Raw genomic sequence first — 20,689 nt, 5'->3', positions numbered from 1 at the left:
AAAGTTATTGATTTTTTGTGTGTTGACCTTGCATCCAGCTACTTTATTGAATTTGGTTATTAAGTCTAGAAGATTTTTGGTGGAGTTGTTGGGCTCTTCAATATAGAGTATCAGGTCATCTGCAAATAATGACAATTTGACTTCTTCATTTAATATCTTTATTCCTTTTATTTCTTTCTCTTGTCTAATTGCTGTGGCTAATGTTTCCAGAACTATATTGAACAAGAGGGGTGATAGTGGACATCCTTGTCTTGTTCCTGATTTTAGTGTGAAGGATTTCAGTTTTTGACCATTTAGTATGATACTGGCTGTTGGTTTTTCATAGATGGCTTCATCAGTTTGAGGTAGAGACCATCTATTCCAATTTTTTGTAGAGTTTTTATCATAAATGCATGTTGGATTTTGTCAAATGCTTTTTCTGCATCTATGGAGATATTCATATGGTTTTTGTCCTTGGCTCTATTGATATAGTGTATTACATTGATTGATTTGCTTATGTTGAACCATCCCTGCATCCCTGGGATGAATCCCACTTGATCAGGGTGTATGATCTTCTTGATGATCTTCTGCATTCCCTTTGCCAGTATCTTAGTAAGGATTTCTTGCATCTATGTTCATTAGTGAGATTGGCCTATAGTTCTCCTTTTCATTTGGGTCTTTCTCTGCTTTGGGGATCAAGGTGATGCTTGCTTCCTGGAATGAATTTGGGAGTATTGCTTCCCTTTTAATTTCATTGAAGAGTTTAAACAGTACTGGCAGTAGTTCCTCTCTAAATGCCTTGTAGAATTCAGCAGTGAAGCCATCAGGACCTGGGGTTTTCTTAGTTGGCAAGTTTTTAATTACATTTTAAATTTCATTGGTTGATATTGGGTTGTTTAGAATTTTTAGGGCTTCGTCCTTCAAGTTTGGTAATTCATATGTACCTAGGAATCTGTCCATTTCTTCTGTGTTTTCCATCTTATTGGTGTATCAGTTTTGGAAGTAGGTATCAATGATCCTCTAGATTTCTGCTGGGTCTGTTGTAATTTCACCCTTTTCATTCCTAGTTGCATGGATTTGGGCCTTATCTTTCCTTTTTCTGATAAGGTTGGCTAAGGGTTTGTTAATTTTGTTGATTCTTTCAAAGAACCAACTCTTCACTTCATTGATTCTTTTGTATTGTTCTCTTAGTCTCCATTGCATTGATTTCTGCTCTGATCTTTATAATTTCCTCCCTTGTATGAGCTTTGGGTTTGTTCTGCTCTTCTTTTTCTAGAAGCTTGAGGTTCAACATCAGGTTGTTTAATTGGGCTTATTTGGTTTTCCTAATATGTGTATTCACTGCTGTGAATTTCCCTCGTAAGACTGCTTTCATTGTGTCTCATTGATTCTGATATGTTCCATTGTCATTGTCGTTTAATTAAAGGAACTGTCTGATTTCTTCTTTAATTTCCTCTGTGACCCATTGGTTGTTCAGAAGTGTGTTGTTCAGTTTCCATGTGTTTATGAAGTTTTTACGGTTTCTTTTGCCATGGACCTCCAATTTCATTGCACTATGATCTATTAATATACAGGGGATAACTTGAATTCCTTTGCACTTTCTTAAACATGTTCTATGCGTGAGTTTGTGGTCTATTTAGAACAATCCATGTGCAGCTGAAAAGAATGTGTATTCTGATTTTGTGGCATGGAACACTCTGTAAACATCTGTTAAGTTCATTTCATCAACATTTTGATTCAGTTCTAGTATTTCATTACTTATTTTTAGTCTAGTTGATCTATTTGTGACAGTGGGGTATTGAGGTCCCCCATTACAATTGTATTAGTGCATGTATGACTTTTCATGACTGTTAGTATATTTTTATATAGTTGGGTGCCCTAGTGATTGGTGCATAGATATTTATGATTGTCATCTCTTTCTGTTGGATTTTTCACTTTAAAAGGATGTAGTGTCCTTCTTTGTTTCTCTTAATCAGCTTTGATTTGAAATCTACTTGATCTGGAAAGAGGATAGCTACTCCTGCTTTTTTTCAGGTTTCTGTCCCATGGAGTATTGTTTTCCAACCTTAAAAGTTCAATATATGAGTTTAATTTTGAATTAAATGTGCTTCTTGTACACAGCATATTGTTAGATTTTGCTTCTTGACCCATTCTGTCAATCTATTTCCTTTGATTGGTGAATTGAGAACATTAACATTGATGGTTATAACTGATACATATTGACTTATCATTGTCATGACTTTTTCTTTTTGTTGGAGTCTCCCCCTTTACATTTAATTTCTTGTCACTCTAGATGGGTTCTTTCTGCTTTGCTTCCTGGGGTTGCGATCCTCAGTGTCTGTTCCTAGAATATTGTCTAAAATTTTTTGGAGTGTTGGTATGGTATTCATGAAGTTCCTAAGGTGCTCTTTGTCATGAAAGTATCTTATTTCTCCAACAATTTTGAAAGATAGTTTTCCTGGGTACATCAATCTGGGCTGGAGGCTGTTTTCCTTCAGAGCTTGTAATTCATCACTCCAAACTGTTCTTGCCTTGATGGTTTGTGTGGAGAAGTCTGCTGTGATCCTGATGGGCTTTCCTTTGTATGTGATTTGTTTCTTTTCTCTGCTTGTGGAACTTTGTTCTTCTGTTGAGTTTCTGAAATTTTAACAATTATATGCCTATGTGCAGATTTTTTTTGATCAAGGCTATTTGGAGACCTATATGCCTCACTTACCTGTATGTCAAGTTCTTTTCCCCTGCTTGGGAAGTTTTCTGCCATTACTTTTGTGAAAAGTTTTTTATGTCATCTGCACTCTCTCCTGTTTCTTCTTTGACTCCGATCAGTCTTATGTTATTATTCTTTCATCATCTAGCAGCTGCTGGATTGGTTTCTCATGTTTCCTTACAATTTTGAAGCAATTTTTCTTTTCCTGGTCACTAATTACAATCTTATCTTCTATATCTGAAATTCTGTCCTCACATTGGCTCCTTCTGCTGTGTAGACTTTCAATGGAGTTTTTGATCTCCCAGAAATCTATTTCCATCTGTTTTATGGATTGCGTTTGTTTCCTATGTTGGGATTCCGTCATGTTCCTCAACTCCTTTCTAGGTTTATTATTCATGTCTTGCACTATGAGCACAGCCTCTGCTGTTATCTGAGAAATTATTTCTGATTTCATTTTTTCCAGATCCTCTTTTGTTGCCAGTTCAGGGAGTCCAGGTTGTTGAGTATCAGTGTTCCATCTCATTTCCCTTTGGGGCTGCTGCAGGTGATCTGGAAGTCTTGTTTTGACTTTTGTTTATGTGTCTTCTCATTTTGACCTGTGGGGTGCGTGCTGTTGGTGCCCACACTGCTCACGTCCTCTGAGCTGGGAGCGGTGGGACAGTGGCTCAGAAGCCCCTTCCTCTGGGCTAGGAGTGGTGGGATGGCAGCTCAGTAGCCCCTTCCTCTCCCTATGAAGTTTTTAACAAATAATATAATGTAGAAGATAAATGCTGAGTGTAACCTCTTTCCAGAATGAAAATCTTTGCTTTATTTCTCCTGGAGCCCAGGTTCTTGGCTATGAGAAAGTCTAAGGAGGACCACTGTGAGAAGTAAAGCCTCCAAGTTATATTCCCCAGATGAACATGTGAATAAACAAGGATCCCGAGTATGCTAGTCCAGCCATTTGTTCCTCTCCACTTGAGACTCTGAATATGGGAGAATAAGAGTAAATCATCCCTGATAGTCCCTGTTTTCACTGCTGGGCCACAGAACCATGGGATTAGTTTATATTACTAAAATGTAGAATTTTGTATAGCAATCAATAATTGGACCATTTCTAATATGTACCACTACTCTTCTAAGTGCTAAACACTTAACAGTGAATATGATAGCCAATATTCTGCTAATATTTCAGAAAAATATAAATGGTAGTAAGAGGAATATATGTGTTTTTATATAGTGGTAAGTTCTATAAACAAGGCAAGATAATGTGATTTTGAGTGCCTCAAGGGGAGAGTGATAACTTCAGAAAGGAGAATTTAAAAAAATTCTGAAGATGTGACTAAGCTGAGACACAAATTATTAAATTATCCAGTTATGAGATAATTTCAAGATTTTAGATATAAATGACAGTAATTACAATGTGCCTGAGTTTGGAATGGTGTTTGCATATTTAAGAAGGAAAATGAAGGCCAGAATGACCTAGATAGCAGTAAAGACAAGGGAGTAGATCGTATGGGAAAAGACAGAAGGCTGGGGGCATTGTGAGTGTGAAAATGATTTAGATTTCATTATATGAACAATTGGAAGGGAACTTCAATATACAGTTAATAGCCTTGATAACTGATATGACCACTAAGTGAATAATGGGTGGGTAGCATATGCATTATGGATACCCTGGACCAAAGTATGATTCAAATTCTGGCAGAAAAAGAGTAGAATCACATTAGATTTCATCGTGTTACACAGAACAATGTGCATTTGAATACTTAAAAATTATTTTTGGAAATTTTTATTTGATATTTGCAGACCACAGTTGACTATGGGTAACTGAAATTACAGAAAATGAAACCCAGGAGAAGGAGTAGCTATTGCTTATTCTTTACTCAATTTCTTTCATTGTTAATCGATTATTATGATATATTTATCAGACTAGACAATACCGGGTGCATTCAGGGTTTTATGGCTGTAGATGATAGATTATTATGGTACATTTATCAAATCTAAGTTACTAACATTGATGCATTGCTATTAAGAAAACTCCAGATTATTTAGATTACAACAAATTTTCCATTGCGTTTATTCGTCATACTCTTTAGTCTGTTCTTGACCAGTTATCATGTAGTATCTTTAGTTTTCTCAGACCTATTAAGTTTCTCAAGCGTTCCTTGTTTCTCAGGACTGATTTATTATTTTCACTATGGTTTCTATGTGGAGAATGAATTCTAAACACCACAGAGTGAAACTAGGAAAAACAGAATAATGTAATTGAAAGTAGAAGGGCAGCTTGTCTCCTATTGCACCATCTTTAATACCTAGGATGTATTTCACATTTACCACACGTCTCAATTTTAGTGTGCAAGAGCCATATTGGACAGCACAGCTCAAGAATAGAGAAATGGATAAGCCCTAAAAATGCAATTTTCCAAAACAAACAAAAAAGCAATAATAAAAACCAAATTTTCTGGAGAGTATACAATTCTAAAACTTTAGGTTGCTTCTGGATAGGTTCATTGGATAAGAGTGCTAAGATTTTTTAAAAATGTTCTTTGGAGATTCTGTGAGCTCATAGACATGAGACAGTAAGTGTTCCTCTGGGAATGTTAATTTGGCAGGAAGGATCCAGGATTCTAGAACAAAATGTTATGTTTGGAGGCCCTGTTGAAATTACAGTGAAGAAGTATGAGGTGTAATCAAAAACTACTGCAAATGTTTAAATGCTTTTTTTAAATCACAGTGTAAGCCAGTACACACCTCAAAATTCTGTCCCTCACTTTGAAGACACTTACTGCATTAACCTGGTCACTTGCTGAAGAACACACCATGATGCTTTTACAAATCTGACTTTCTGTTGGATGGCACTTGACACAAGCATTCACTATATTTTTGTTCAAATTTCATAAAGATGTTCAGAGAGGGGACCTCCAGAATTGCTTCAGTGTTCAGTATGAGGAGGTATTTTGAGGATTATTGGCAATGTGTCTTTTACTGTAACAATTTTTAAAATGTAAGCATTCTCCATATATTTTAGCCATACCTCATAAAGTGCAGTGGGTAAGCAGAAAGTCATGTTTCACATTGAGAGATTCAGTATGAGTAGAAGAACAAATTTTGAGACAGGATCCAAGGAGGTGTAGAGAGAAGGATAGTCCTGAATTTAGACTGAATACCAGTGAACGGTGTCTTCAGTATCAGTACAACTGAGGAGAATTTGTAATACCTGTTTTAAGCAGTCTTCTTTCACAGGATTATAAACTGTATGTTGGTCATTTGAGTTCTAAAAGTATGGCAGACTTTGCATATATCTGTATGGGTGAATGAGCTCAAAGCCAAAGAGTAATCTTATCACAGGGAGTCATAAAAATTAATGCTGCAATAGAAAACAGTAGAATAACAAAATGTTCCCAATAGAAATTATGAGAATAAATGATCTCCTAAGAGAAGAAAATCAATGGTGGTAGTTCTAGAATTTTTATCAAGACCCATTTACACTATTGAAAATGATTGAATTCCCCCTACAGTTTTGTATTTAGAATTATTTCAATTTTATTCTACTACAAATGAGAACTAAGAAACCTAAATATGTTATTACAAATTAACTTTAAATTAACAATAATATACATTGCATTTTAACATAAATATTATATTTATGGCAGATAATTATTTTTCAAAAATAAAATGAGATAAATGGTATTACTTTGTAACTTTGTAAATCTCTTGAAGATTGATTTACTGGAAGATAACTACAGTCTCAGATTTGCTTCTTCCTTTATTCCCTTGCAGTGTAGGCATCATATAGTTCCTAGAAAATTTCACTAAACACATAAAATAATGAGAGTGAAAAAGGAAAATACTATCTTAGTATTACTTTTAAAACATCTTTCATGACATAGACCCCTCTGTAAAGGAATTCCAGTTTTACTAACTTGCACTTTGATATAAATAGGACTGAAGCCATCTGGTGGTAGGGATGGATGTGAGTAGTAGCTATGGCTGCCACCATTGCTATTGGATAAGACACTGCCTAAAATAAACATGATGGTCCTCAATATTTTGGCCAGGGACCACATGTTCATTATACCAACATCTTACATATGTGCCAAATTTGTTATTAAATGTTTTCACATACTTTATTTGTTTCCTCTTTATGCTAAATTGTTCTTTCTTCTCAAGAAATATTTTAATGTCTATTTTTATACAGGAGGATAATGAAGTTCAGGAGGGTAAGTAGTTTATTTGGCTCACATGAGTACACAATAGACTATTTCTCCAGGGTATTTTTTTTCAGAACATTCTTGATTTCCCCCTAAGAAATCATTACTCAATATAGCAATGTTAGGAATTACGTAAAAATGTAAATTAGTTGTGAACAAAGTACAACTTTTAAAAAGTGACAGGACTTGAAAAAAGTGAGGAAGTTGAAAATTAACAGAAGCTGTAGATCAAGTAGAAGAAAAATAGATTTTTCTTTAATCAATATAACAATTATACAGACATGGTACCTACTGAATAATATTAAAATTCACAGGTGGTTCAATTAAGCAACAGGGGGATGACAGGCATATGATGTACTCATGGAACAAATCAGCTTTGTTTTAGAGAAAGTGAGGGAAAGGAGAATGTAAAAGAATGTCATCCTGAGGCACAGGGCTAGAAGATAGGAGAGTCATAGATAAATTTGGGGAAGCCTTGATTGGAATCATCACAAAGACTTTTAGAGTCAGCTCTTCTACAAAATTTATATGAATTCTATTTCAACAAACCTATAGATGCACAGAAATCATTTCTAGGAGAATTTTTTACATGGAATATAAGATTCCAAACATGTGGCTTATATCATTTCATTATTCCTGCTGCCAGATTCACTTTATTTCTGCATAAAGTGGTGACACATTGGGTTACTGGGTTAGCTTTTCCTTTGTAAATAACCTCAGCACTTTCCTCTGATAGGCAATTCAGATTATTACTTATGAGGGCCATCAAGCTGCAGATGCATTTAGCTGCATCAAAAATAAAATACTCATTGCCTTACAATTCATGATATGTCCAGAAAGCTCACATATTTTAGTGTGCATAATATATTTTGTCACTGTAAGTCACTTTCACAACTCTGTGTGCAAAAAGTTATTAGATTGTTGCCAATATTTTCTCATATTTGAATCTACCTACATGCTAGTTGCCAAACAATTTCTCAGACCAAATCACTAAAGAATTGCTAAAATGTACATAAGGATAGAAGTGCATCTAATTCTATCTACAACTGAAAAGAAAGATGCCTGTAATGCTAAGGCTTTTGTTACTATCTTATAATCACACATGACATGAAGATATAAGTATGTTACACTTCTCCATCATCATAGTGAAATTCATTTAATTCTTGGTCTTAAAGATCAAATGATGGGGTAATAAAAAGCAAAGGAAAGTTATCTCAGTGTCTATGTGGGAGATGGAAATTCCATCCTTATGGCAGTATCTCCTGGGGATTTTTTTAGTTAGTATAGAAAAGAGTGCATTTTTATAATCCAAGGAAATAATCAGTTCAGTTACTCTGTGTATTCCTTTCCTATGATAGCTAGAGTTTTAAAAGAGTACATTTCTTGAAGTTAGAATTCTGAAATGAATCTTAACGGGCTAATTTCAGCCTACCAGCAAAGCTGTGTTCCTTCTTGAAATTACAGCAAAGGATTTTTTTGCCTTGATTTCTTTAGTTTCAAGAAGCTGCCATGATTTCTTGACCAGTGTCCCTTTCCTTCATAACTAATTGCATCCTTCCAATCTTTATTTCCACCTTCACATCTCCTAACCTCTCTTTCTTCTCAGGACTTATGATTTCATTGACTCCATCCAGATAATTCAGGAAAATCTCACTAAATCTAGGTCCCTAACTTAATCAAATATGCAAAGTTCTTTTTTGCATTGTAAACTAACATAATCCCTGGTTCTGGAGATTAGTACATGGATGTGTTTGGTAGCCATTATTCTGACTAACACACCAAAGGACATATTGATTCCTCACATATATTTTCATGTGTGCACCAAAATACTTTTTTTTTTTTTATATTCTCCTACTTATTTCTTAAACACTTTTTTAAGTTCTTTTATTGGTACACTTTAGGAATGTAATTCATTTACATTTATCATTGGGTGCTTGTACCTGTACCTGATGTATCTTGGTTCTTATTTTTTCCCCATTACCTGTGTGCCCTTCACCCCCTCCACCCTTCCCTATTTACATAGACATCATTTCCATTTTTCTCCTTTTCTCATAGTTTTTCCTTTCCCTCCTTTCCTTTCCCCTTCCCCTCCCTTCACCCCTTCAACTTTGGACCTTTTTTCCTATTTCAAATTATCAATTATTTATTTTAATCATTTTAACCCTTATTTACACTATCAGTTTCTCACACTAGTGAAACTATTTGGTATTTACACATTTGTCCTATTTATTTCACGTAAGAGTATGGCCTCGGTATGCATCCATTTAGCTATAAATGACTCTAGTTTTTCGTTCTTTATGGCTGAGTAGTACTCCATTTTATATAAAAACCCACATCTTCTTTATCCAGTTTCCAATTGATGGGCACTTGGACTGCTTCCAAGCTTTAGCTATTACAAACTGTGCCACTATGAACATGGGTGCACATATATTGCTGTGGTATGATTCTTTTAATTCTTTTGGGAAGATACCCAGCAGGGGAATAGCTGGGTCATATGAGACCTCTAGTCCTAGGTCTTTGAGGTATCTCCATACTGATTTCCATAGTGGTTGCACCAGTCTACACTCCCACCAGCAATGCAGAAGAGTTCCTTTCTCCCCACAATCCCGCCAGCATGTTATTGGTTGATTGCTTGATAGCAGCTATTCTTTCTGGGGTGAGGTGGAATCTGAGCGTTGTTTTCATATGGTGTTGGAAAAACTGGATTTCAATCTGGCAAAGATTAGAACTAGACCCATACCTGTCACCATGCACTAAACTAAGATCAAAGTGGATTAAAGATCTAAATATTAAAACAGAAACACTAAACTTGCTGGAACATAAGTTAGGTAGAACTCTTGAAGACATTGGCATAGGAAAAGACTTCATGAACAAAACCTCAGTAGCACGGGAACTAGCACAAAGAATCAACAACTGGGATCTCATCTTATTAAAAAGCTTCTGCACCCGAGTTCGATCCCTGGTACCAAAAAAAAAAAAAAAAGTTTCTTCACTGCAAAAGAACCCACCAACAGAGCTAACAGATAACCTACAATATGGGAAAAATTTTTACCAGCTGTACCTCAGACAAAGGACTACTATCTAGAATATATAAGAATTGAAAAAAATTAGACTTGTAGTAATATAAAAATAAATAAAAATTGTCAATGGCAAATAAAGATAAAATGCAGTTTTTTATCATTGAAATTCCTTTGAAAATAAAATATTCAACATTAGATTATCAACAGAAATACAGGTTTAGGTGTGTCTATTATGAAATATTGTTGATGGAAATTTTTCCCCTGTCAATATTTAAAATTACCACATAGTTTTGCATTTGACAACTGAGATAATAAAAAAACCCCTCAGAACTTGACTTGGTATTTCCCTTGAGAGTGGATAATAATTCTTTGAAAGAAAGGGACAATGCAGGAAAAAGAAGCCATTGATGTCATTATTGGTCTAAATTCTCTTTCTGGATGGGAGCATGCAAATTAGAATGACTCTCAAAAAAAAGGTTTGAAAAATCCTAAACTTTCAAATCACCTCTTGAATAGGGGTTAATTCCACCCTGCCCTGAAAGTAGTGACACCTGTGTTTCTCGGCACCTATGTTTCTCACTGATGAGCGGCTTGGTGATGTAGGGCTTGGGCTGTAGTCCTCCAGGTGTGGTCTGCAGACCAGCAGTGACAGCATCCCCACAGACTTCTTAGAAATGCAGATTCCCAAACTTGCCTCAGAGCCACTGAGTCAGAAACTGGAAGTGGGACCCAGAAATCTGCAGTTTACAAGTCTAATTTGTACTTTGGGGAGGGTAAAATCATCTTATTCTAATTATATTTATAAAATTTAAAACATTTTCCCTATTTTCTTGATGTTTCAACATTTTTATTGCTTCTCATCTGGATATTTTTAGGAACCTAATGTGCAACTTCATAGTTCTACAAGATCAACTGCAAATATGCATTAAAACAGTGGGAATTTAGGTCCCCTTGTCCAATGATGCTGACAGAGCATTGTACAAGTGAGATGATAAATATGATTTTTAAAGCAATGGAAATGACAAAGGCAAGTTGGGAAAATAAAATGGGTTGCTTTGAGTTCTGTTCATTGGTCTGCTTTGTTTTAGTTTGTTCACCTAGATATTAGTAAAAGTATTATGGTCAAGAAATCATAGGCCCTCTGCCTTAATTTATTTTTTTAAGAAAAACCTTCAACAAATTATCTATTAAAAAGCTTTGTATTCTTATGTTAATTTTCTCTTAAGCATTGCAATTGAGCCGTATCCCTCTGAAAAATGAAATTAATAGATATTTGTATTTTTTTACAAAAAGAAGAGTTATAAATTGGTGGCGGTAGATATTCTTAAATTCACTGATTTAGAATTGTCAGGAAAATAACAAAATCGGTCAATTACCCATATGACGTGATGTGGCAAAACAATCAATAAAGAAGGGTTTTGTTCCTGCAAAAAACCCCACAAAAAACAAAAAAGAATTGAAAAAAATTAGACCCCCCCCCAAATTCAAAGACCCAATCCAAATATGGGCATCTGAAATGAACAGACATTTCTCAGACAAAGAAGTAAAAGCAGCAAATAAATATAAGAAAAAAATGTTAAACATCACTGGTCATTTGAGAGACCAAAATACTTTGTAAATGCCTACTTCCTACCAGATACTTCACCACGTAAAAAAGAAGAGCTTCTGCCCTCATGTAGTTTACAGTTAAACCTTCTCTGATGGGTCTGATAATAAAGTGATTTTAATGAATTGATGAGTAAACAGTGTTACTGAAGCAAATTAGAGGAGTCGTCAAACTAGGCTATGAGACTCAATGAGTGTTTTCCATATGAGGTCACGGTGAAGAGGAGAAAGATGAGTGGTAGGTAGCACTCCTCGCAGACAACTTTTCAGAATTTACTATCAGTTAAGCTGTACATGGTGCAAGGGAGAATACAGGGAAATGCATGAATTCAACCATATAGAACTCACATATCTACCTGCCTTTGGAACTTACCTAAACCTATAACCCATTGCTTCTGTCCTTTTCACTCTCCCTTGTTTCCTGCCTACAATCACTGACATATAATCCACCTGAAATTCAATGTATCATCATTGCAATGATTCCTTTCTATCTGCTCATAACTCCTTTTTATGCTTCCCTTGAATTTTTGCAAATTCCAAAACACACTGGTTTGTCCCAAATCTGTTGATGTCTCTGTACCTTCATTTATGCTGCTGAGGCAGAAGAAACACACATTTTAAAATCTATATCCTTGAATCTTTAGTGGGCTTTTAAAGTTGATTGGAAATCTTAATATAGTCCTCTAGTCCAGATGCTGCCTTCTTCTAGGCATCTATTTTACATCTCTGAGTCTTTCCTCAAATCAACACCAGCTCTCTTGTTCAGGGATGAGTCTACCTTCTATCTCATTGGGAAATTAAAACATTTGGGAAATAAATCTTATTTTCTGCTACCATAGCTATCCACTTACCCACGTATCCATCCATCTCTGATGCCCTGTTCCCTCACTGCTCAGGAATTACTACTTTGCTTTCTTCTATAGCTGGTAAACTGTTCATCTAGAAAAATCTCCATATTTGTATACCAGTTCCTATGTGTTGTTCACCTCTTCATGTACATTTCAATAATTCTGCTCTCTCTTGCATTGAAAAATTGTCTTTTTCTCTACTGAGAAATTCTTATTAGCATGCAAGCATGTTGTGACTTCTTTATGTTTAAAATAAAAATTCACTCGCTTTAATATTGCCTTCCAGCTATTAGCTCATTTCTCTGCTTTCCTTTATGGTAATATCCCTCAAAAGAATACATAGACTCTTTTTTATCTTTCAAATCTCTTGTATGCATTTTAAAAAAGTTTTTTCTCTACCCTATAGTGAAAATATTTCTGAAAAATACTACTAATAATAGCTGACACTAATATAATACTATATTCCAGGGATTCTATAATGACACTTTATAAAACTATTTTCTAACTAATCTAATCCTCACAGCAACATACAAGGTAGCTAATAAGAAGTAGAGGTGGGTTTAAAAATCCAGCCCAATACTACATATACCACACTGCTAGCTATAGTACAATATTGCCTCTCTGTCTTACAAGTAGCCTCCACATTAATTATTAATTCTAAAACCTGATAATTAATTCTTGGACCTCATCTTATCAGTAACATTTAGCATATTGATTATTGCTTCCTATTTTAAAATTGATTTTAATTGGCTTTATTTTGTTTTTGAATCAATACACTTGAAATTTAGGCTAACTTGCCAACAGAGAAAGCAATATTCAGTAGTGGTAATTTCAATAACTTTATAGCCTCATGTACATTAGACTAATCTCAAATCACTTTACTCTCAGTGATTCTGATTCCATTTTTGGGGATGAGACCACCACATTAATGGCTCCCCAACAGAGTCTCATATGTAGCCACAGTTGAGAATCACTGGGCCAAAACTTAAACAATATGAAGGAGGATGAGGTGGAAACCATGTGTGAAGCCCAGGCTAGGGCTAGACAATAAACCTGTTTGGGCCATGCTGAAGAAGTTGAATTTTATCCTGTAAACAAAGTAAGATAAAAGATCATAATGTAATCAAATCAATGTTGTTAGAACAAAAATAACTCCAGTTTATGGTATGCACTGGGGAATGGAGCACTTAGGTGTAAGTGATCAGGTGGGACTCTTGTCTTAATGCTCCTCATACATAGATGCTGGGTGGCATGTTTGCCAGATTGCTAAAGAAGGGAGATATTTAAAGTGGTCAATGTAGAGGAATATCTGATTGGATGGATTATTGATTGAGAGGATTCAAGATTTCCACTTTTAAAAAATATAAGGTCACAGGAAGTTTTTTGTTGTTCTTGTTTTGAATTTAAATTTATAAATCCACCCCCCAAAATGGAAATGAGAAGGGGAAACAGACAAACAGCTTGAGTGGTTTGAAGTCTTTCGGGATGCAGGATTGTCTTTGTTTGGAATGTGCACTTGTCCCTTAGTTCCTTGGAAAGTCATCCACAGTCTTGATTTGAAAACCTTGGTTAAATCCTACTGTGGCTTACCAACAACATCTGCAGCTTTCTCGGTAAAGGAAAGGAGATGTCAGGAGGTTCTCAACACACCCCAAAGTTCACTAGAAAAAGAGAAAACATGGCAAGGAATGAGTATCATTTCATTTTAATAGCTGATACATTTCTATCCAAGCTAGCCTTGTTGTTCCTTGAAGAGGTCCAATATTCTCATGTCAAAGTTTTTGGTCTCCTAATAAGAAAGGTTTACTGCAAGATTTTGACATGGTTTGCTTCCTCTATAGACCAGATTTCTACTCAAATATTAGAAAAACATTTTACATATTCTACTACCCATCCCACTCAACTTGTCACTTTCATCTCTTTCTCCCTGCTTATTTTTCTTTACAACATCCATCACTAACTGTAATAAGAAAATCATTCATAGAAAGAAGAACATCATAGGCACAGGATGAATTATTCATGGAATGTGGAAGAAAGGCAGGAGAACATCCTAATAAGAAAGTTCTTCTCATGAAAGATGACTGTTTCTTCTTTGAAGTCCATGCTCAAGAGTAGATGCTACCAATTTATCTCTCTTTGAAGTCCAAAATCTGTCCATGCTCAAGAGTAGATGCTACCAATTTATCTCCCAATAAACCAAAAATAGGAAATAAAAGAGCAAAAGCAATCTGGAATAGTACCAATATATTGGTTCTATAATAAATGATCAAAAGTGGGGCTGGGAATGTAGTTCAACAGCGCTGCACCTGCCTGGCAAGCACAAGGTCCTGAGTTTGATTTCCAGTACCAAGAAAAAAAATAAGTAAAAGGTTTGCAAATTACATTTCCAGACCTCTCACTTCCTTATCCTGCAGACAATAATGAGAACATCACAGTATATTTTCATTTAGGTTCAGTGGATATTTCATGTGTGAGACATGTTACCTTCAGGTCTCTTTGAGGGAGAGGCTTATTTAAAGGACATAGTATTCCAGTGAACCCGGATGATATAAATTCAATAAATAATTGCCTAATTCATGTAATAAAATATTTTCTCAGAACTATCTATATGCCAGGCACAGAACTAGATTCTGATCCTGGAGGAGCATACAAAACAGAGGGAGTTACTGCTCTCATTAAGCTCAAAGTTTTCTAGAGGCAGGCAAATATTTAAGCAAATAATAATTAATACATAATACATTCTTATACGTTCTATGCATTACAAATAATCAAAGAAGGTAAAGACTACCCAAACTTTCCCAATATTACTGAGTATAAACATTAAAAAGTTGTTACATATTTTGACTCTGAAAATAATAATGCATCAAAGAATTCCACCCTTTTCAGTTCATGTTCTAAGTAGAAACGCACACAGGACCAGATAAAGCTAAAAAGTACAGGTACACTTCTGGTACAGTTGGTTTGCAAAACAGAGCTGGGATTGGACTCACAGTAGGAATCAGGATTCTCTGCCACTCCTGTTCCAAACTTCAGGATCCGACTGAGGAGAGAATGGCTTTTACATTGATTTTGGTAGTGGCAAAAGTGTAGTTTAAATATGTGTAGTCTCTCCAGGATAAAGTCTCCTCTATGATGGAACACCAGGGATCAGACTCTATGGCAATGGGATAGACACTATCCCTCCAAAGAGATTGCAGACTAGTGATACACGAGTGCTCCAGAATTCCAGACAGTCTCTCCAAATAAGCAGTTGCACATGTATTGCATATAATAGTGATGGTGGAGAGAGAGAGAGAGAGAGAGGCAGAGATAGAGAAAAAGGTAAAGGCTGACTACTGTCCAATGTCCTTGATGAGTATAGACACAAAATGAGCAATAAGATACTAGAAATTCAAAGCCAATAGTATGTTAAAAAGATTATTTAACATGATCAAGTGGAATTCATACCAAAGATGCAAAAGTGGTATGATATACACAAATCAATAAAAACAATACACTATACCAACATAAATAAAGACAAAAACCATTTGGTCATTTCAACTGAGGCAGAACAGGCATTTGATAAAATTTAACACCCCTTTAGGCATACCAGGGTGGTACCTCAACATGAGAAAGAGAGAGAGAGGGAGAGAAGGAGAGAGGGAGAGGGAGAGGGAGAGAGAGTGAGAGAGAGAGAGAGACAGAGAGAGAGAGAGTGTGTGTGTGTGTGTGTGAGAGAGAGAGAGAGAGAGAGAGAAACTTTCTAATACAGGACTTTCAAGAAAGCAAAATTTTGATTTTTAGACTTACACTAAAGGATGAGATGAAATAGTAATTCTCTTTACATTATGGGGCATTGAATGGCTATTTTAAGTACAAATTACATGATTTTAAATGTCAGTTTATCATTGCTTTTTTGCCACAGATGAATTTCTCCTTTGCATAAATAAAGACCTGTCATTTGTTGAATAATCTTGGACCACTTACATATGATAGTCCTTGGGTAAATATCTTTTAATTAGACTGCTTGTCATGAGAATTCCTTATTCTGCTTTACAACATCAACTTACAAATGAATTTTATTTTCTGTCTTTGTACACTTTACATTAGTTGTATCTACACAAATTCATTTTCTCTATCAAATGATCCATGCAAGTTTCTACTGCCACAATTTACTCTAAGGTTTCGAATCACACTAGATATCAAAACCAATAAAAAATAGTATTGGGCCATAGCAAGGCTTAACTTATATTTAGCCTTGCAACTAACTAAAGCAAAGCTGTCAAGACAAAAGCTTCAGCTTATTTATCTTCTTTCTTTGTTGTGCATATTAATTCTCCCCACTCCTCCCCGGTCTTGTGTCTCAAGATTGTTTTACAGCATTTCCAGTTACATCGATATTGAAGATATACTCTTCCAAAAGAGATGCTACATTCTAGAGCTTTTCTTTCTTATGCAACATTTTACACTTTTCACATCTTTCTATAACCTCCATTCTTTGAAATTTCACAAAATAATGTTTTTCCTAAGTCAGTAACATTTTCCCTGATCCAAGAAAATGATTTAATATTTGACTAAGAAGTATTGCCAACACATTAAATAAGAAAATGCTTATTAGAATTTTGGGTTAAAAAAAAACAATCCACAAGGGAGATACAATAACCCAGGGTCCCTTTAGTGTTCCTAGAACATAACACCTGGGTGACTGTAACTTGTCTTGAGAACCTGATACCAATCAGTCCTTGCTCTCCTATAACAGAAGTTGTATTTCTTTGTATTTCTCTATTATGTGTAGTGTTGCCAATTCTCCAGGAATACCTAGTATTTCTGTGGCTCCAGAGTTCTGGCCGCTTAGGTTGTTTTTTGAGTCTAGTTTAAAATGAACTTCATGAGGCAATTTTGCTTAGCATTTAAGAATTAAAGATCTCACTTTCACAAGTCTGAATTTGAATCTCACAATCAAGGCTTACTAGTTAACTCAGCCATGTGTATCAAACTCTCTGCAGCTCAATTTTCTTGTGTAACAGAAATAATAATAGTATATGCCTGCTTAAATAGAACAATGTCTGATACAGAGCATACAATACATGTCAGTAGTGTTTATCATTCAGATATGAGCTTCAATATCTAACTTCTAAAGTTCCATTTGACCTTGTAGATTACAAGAAGAGTCATATTCTGGCAAAAAAAAAAAAAAGCAATAAAGCAGGAGAAGGGGGCATGGCAAAGCTGGTTGGGGAAGCAGGCATGACTTGTAATTACAAAATCCCAGGACATATACTCAGAACAGTTCCCCAAGCCCTGCAGGTAGACTTTCTGTGAGAACTTGAGCAGGTTTTCCATAGGATGGCCTAGACCTGATGTCAGCCTGAGGAGAGGAAAATACAGAAAGGATGGTCGCCATTGATTTGAGGGCTCTGTTACTGTGTCCTTCCACAATACAGTGGTCCAGTCTCATGCTGTAGAACGTACTTCTTTTCCTACTTCTACTTGGCTCAAACTTGCTCCGAAGAACCTTTCCTTTGCTACCTGTATAAATGTGAAAACTTGCCACTGTTTGCACTTGTCTTGACCAATGTCTTGCTCAGGATAGAAAGAACCTAGAAACCACCTGTAGAAGGAGACCCCAGCACTTCCAAACCCAGTAACAGCAATGCTATATGTGATTCTGTCTTAGTACAAATCTTTTTTTGTTTGTAGTTCATACATGAAACATATGTCTTAAAGATTCTGTAATGCTTCAAGATGTTGCAGTGTTCCACTGTTAAATTGCTTCTTTTGACTCAGGCCCACTTGTTCATAACTCTGCTTTCAGAACAGTCCTATGATTCTGCTATAGTCTGTTAGAAAGGGCTCCCTAAAGCGCCCCAAGTGTAGCATTATAACTGTGACCTTGAAAGACAAACTAGAATTAAACAGGAAGTTAAATTTAAAGTTTGGAGTGGTATTTCTACACAAAGAATATATATATATTTTTTACTTTTCTAAATATGTTTTCTCAGTATTGTTCTGAGGTGATTCATTTGAGTTTCATGGACACAGGAGCTGAGATTTTTAGAATGTCAAAGCCAACAAAGTCTTAATGAGCCAGGAAGTTAAGACGTGGCAAAAACTTTTTTTTTCTCCCTTTTTCCTACTTTTACTTGGCCCAAACTTGCTCTGCAGAGCCTGTTTTCTTTTTCTACCTTTAGTAAATGTGAAATTTTGCCACTGTTTGTGCTCATGTTGTTTAATTCATTGGTAGGGACAGAAAGAACCTAGAAATCACCTCTAGAAGGAGACTTCAGCACCTCAAAGTCTGGTGACACTAATTTGAGACATAGAAGAGATACATAATTTTTTTGTCACCTCAGAGAATAGTGGCAAAGCAAATTGGATGTCCTGGGTATAAGTCCATTTGTCCTTTGTTGTTCCAGTTATAACATATTCATTTTCTCATAAAATATTCCAGCAGTATGCTTCTGTTGCTTTCTGTAGCTTAATGTCTGTCACAGAAAACAATTTTATGTACCTACCACACAATTTAAAATATGATGTATCCTGCACATTTGCTTCACAGTTCTGAAAGTAGACAAGTAAATAAGCTGAATAATAAATAAACCAGATGCAGCTAAAAATTACCCCTACCTCATCTCATTTTTCCATTACTCTTTCCTTCTCCATAAATATTTGGTTTGTTTCCCATGCTCATAGTAATTGCATGTGCTTCAAACTTTAACATAAATGTCTTACTCTGTTTTTGCTGCCAGGAACAGGGCCATGGTTTCATAGATAAATAAGGAAGGATATACGAATAGTCTCATTTATTAGATTATGTCAAATTGCCCCTTAAAGTGATTAAATGAATTGTATCCATGACAGTGTTACCGCACACTCTGACACAAACATCAAGGAATGATGTCACAACCCTAAAGAGATGGTTACGGGAGTTTTACTGAAAATAATAACAGTAAAAGTTCCTGGGTTTCCAGGATGGGCTGCACCACATAGCTTCTCAACCCAGAGCTAATCATAGATAAGCAGAGCACAGGAATATTTATAATGACCAATTAGCACTTAGGCTTCTAAACCAGCTCTTCAACCTGTAAGGTGTACAGGAAACAGGGTTCTTAGAAGAGAAACTGGCTACTTTGTGTTATAATTTCCTCAGAACTCAGGAATTTAGTAGGCAGTGGCTGCACCTCCCTTTAGGAGAGAATGTGCTGGATTGCATGTTGCTTCAGGAAGTTCAGTATTGGTCCAAAGTCCTATTTCACTGTCTATTCTTAATGCTCACCAAAATGGCTGATTACTCCTTTCTATCTCAGACCCTAGCTAGCTGCCGCACTCACAATCTAACTAAATAATTTTCTACAGCAGCAGAGACCTTGTTTTCTCATAACCTTGACTACATTTAATATTTGTAAATTAATTAAATCTTGCCATTCTGGGATAAAAAATAGTCTTTTATTGTTTCAATTTGTTTTTCTGGTTAAAGCTAAAATTTATCTATTTCCTGACAGTTCAGCTACAGTCTTATTTACCTTGGAGATTATTTTCCATTTGGTTATTATTTTTATCTTAATGTAGGGGATATTGATACATTCTGAATACTCTTTGCTGACACTGGATATTGCAAATATTCTCTTTCAGTCTTGTAGTTTTGTGGTTGTCTTTGTATTTAAAGTTGGTTGTTATTATTTTTGTTAGTATATGACTAATTCTTGGTGATTTTATGCCCCTGGGCTATGAAAATTACAAGTGCTTCTTGGCTTTTTTCTGTTTTCTACTGTGAAACAGGATGGCTAAGGTGGAACAGAGTTGGGTACTGGTCTTCTCAGAAGTCAGCTGGGCTCTGGTTGATACCTCTCCCCTGAAGACAGACTTTATTTACAAGGGATGCTGTTACTCAGAATGGCTCTTCTTTCTGTATGTACGAAACCTGAAGGGATTTTTCTGTAATATGTACTGTGAGAATCTCAGTGAGCCCCTAGAGGTCACCATGAAGATTTTAACTCTCGGACATGTCCACACATACCTTTTACTAATCTGGCAAGTAAAAATCAGCTTGAACTACCCAAGAATTGCCCATGCCATGGCTTCTGGTGCAGTAACCACCTATCTGCTCTGTTTCCAGCAATCTGAATCTGAATCTTTAGGGACAGTGGTGTGTTCTGCGACCTCATGCAATGGTCTAAGTGTGTCGCCTAAAGTTCGTGTGTGGAAACTTGAATTCCTCAGGGCTGTGCATTGGGAAGGCGGTCTTGGAGGCAATTGTTTGAGGTGGGAGGTGGACTCCTCCCAAAGCAACTAATGCCTTCCTCAAGTGAGTGAGTTCACTGCTTTCACAGAATTGGATCTCTTGCCACAGTAGTTCGT

Source organism: Heterocephalus glaber, unplaced genomic scaffold (genome assembly GCF_053883595.1).
Source record: "Heterocephalus glaber isolate CG9 unplaced genomic scaffold, H.glaber_assembly_v1.0 deba00001600, whole genome shotgun sequence".
NCBI lineage: Eukaryota > Metazoa > Chordata > Mammalia > Rodentia > Bathyergidae > Heterocephalus > Heterocephalus glaber.
The sequence above is the reverse complement of the archived record's forward strand: the minus strand, read 5'-3'. Positions refer to the sequence as shown.